The following is a 1,637-nucleotide window of genomic DNA, read 5'->3' on the forward strand; positions in this document are numbered from 1 at the left end:
AGCAGCATTTATTCACCCTTTATTATATGCCAAGATCTTTGCTGTAGAGAAAGTAACTTTTATGTCAATGTTAATTTTCAACAGTACATTTTATTTCTTACATCGAAAGTCAAGAAAATATCTTTCTTTAGAAAATACAGTTTCTAATGTGAGTTAATGTGATTGTTCACTTCCATTTGCTTCACTTATTTATAAGTAAGATTATGGAGAATGGTGCACAATACATGATAGGGTTCTCTGGTTGTAACCAATAGACATTGTCTCTGACAAATATAAGAAAGGAGTAATTTATGCAAAGATACAGGACAGGGTGCTCACAGGCCTGAAGAGAAAACTAAAGACGGGGGTTTAAAAAATAAATTCAGAACTAAGATGTTAGTCACACAAATTGAGTGACAATCTGGGATTACCCAGGTAGAATGAATTAATTTCATCTATTCCTTCAGTCCTTGCAGCACTCAGATCAAGATTTGAATTCTGGGTGATGTAATTCCATTGGCTGAGCTTAGGTCATTTAGTCTGGGTTACTAAACTGTGGAATAGAAAGAGTAGAAGAAACCTCCACAACAAGAATGTGGCCTGAGCATGGGGAAGCCAAAGAAAACAAGGAAGTGTGCGACCTTGAAGCAAATGCTTAGTCTCAGAGATCAGAGGCTTAAAGAAAAGGACAGATTAAAACCAAAAAGAAAGAAAAGAAAGAACCAAGCATGCTGAAGGAAAGGGAAGTCCCCCCTACCCTTCCTGCTTATTCTTCCAATATAATACTCAGCTGGGCCCACCTTACCACGTCTTGGTTGATACCAACTTTATCAACTTTTCCCTTAAAGCCAAACTGGACTTGGTGTAGTCAATGATGGACTGTCTGTATACCAAGTGTGTTCTTTGTATAACTGACTGTGTAACGCCTGAAACTGAGAAATCGGAGCAAAACTATCAAGTGGCCCTCAGGATTGCCAAGGATCCAAGATTTGAATGATTACCATGCACGAAGGAACCTATGCAGATGACTGCTTAGTACAGACAGTAACTCAGCACAAGTGTTACATTGCAGCCACAGTTGACTGAGACCTTAAACAAAGAACCCAGAAAATCCCTGGAGTTCCTATCATGTACATTTCTAACCATAGATGCAATATGGAACAGATGCCTGATGATTATGGAGCCCCTCCCTTCTAATTCTTACAGCACGGCGTTCCTCTTCTTTCCTTCAACCAATTTTCTCTGTTAGCAGTTTGTTAAACATGCGGTAGCACAAATTATTGTTCTGTTCACCCATTTGCTCTATTATGAGCTGAATACAGTTAAATACATTCACCTTTGGATGCTATTTTGAAAATGATCTTTTTGTCTCATTTAAAATTTTAAATGATGGTCACAGGGTACAAAACCTCAGACAGGAAGAATATTTTATTCTTTTTTTGAGTTCTGTTGCACAGTGCAGTAAATACAGTTAATACTAGAGTATTATACATTTCAAAATTGCTAAGAGAGTAAATTTCAAATGTTCTTGCCACAAAAATGTTAAGTATTTGAGGTGATAGATATTTTAACTAGTTTGATTTAATTATTCCATTTTGTATTCATGGATTATAACATCTCTTTGTACCCCATAAATAAATGCAATTATAAGTTGTCAA

The 1,637-nt window shown here is 36.5% G+C and overlaps 1 pseudogene; it reads left to right on the forward strand.

Annotated features, from left to right (window-relative positions):
• The first annotated feature begins 585 nt into the window (after positions 1-585).
• On the forward strand, positions 586-1,176 carry LOC105805778 (annotated as a pseudogene).
• The last annotated feature ends 461 nt before the right edge of the window (positions 1,177-1,637 follow it).

Source organism: Propithecus coquereli, unplaced genomic scaffold (assembly GCF_000956105.1).
Source record: "Propithecus coquereli isolate 6110/MARCELLA unplaced genomic scaffold, Pcoq_1.0 Scaffold133, whole genome shotgun sequence".
NCBI lineage: Eukaryota > Metazoa > Chordata > Mammalia > Primates > Indriidae > Propithecus > Propithecus coquereli.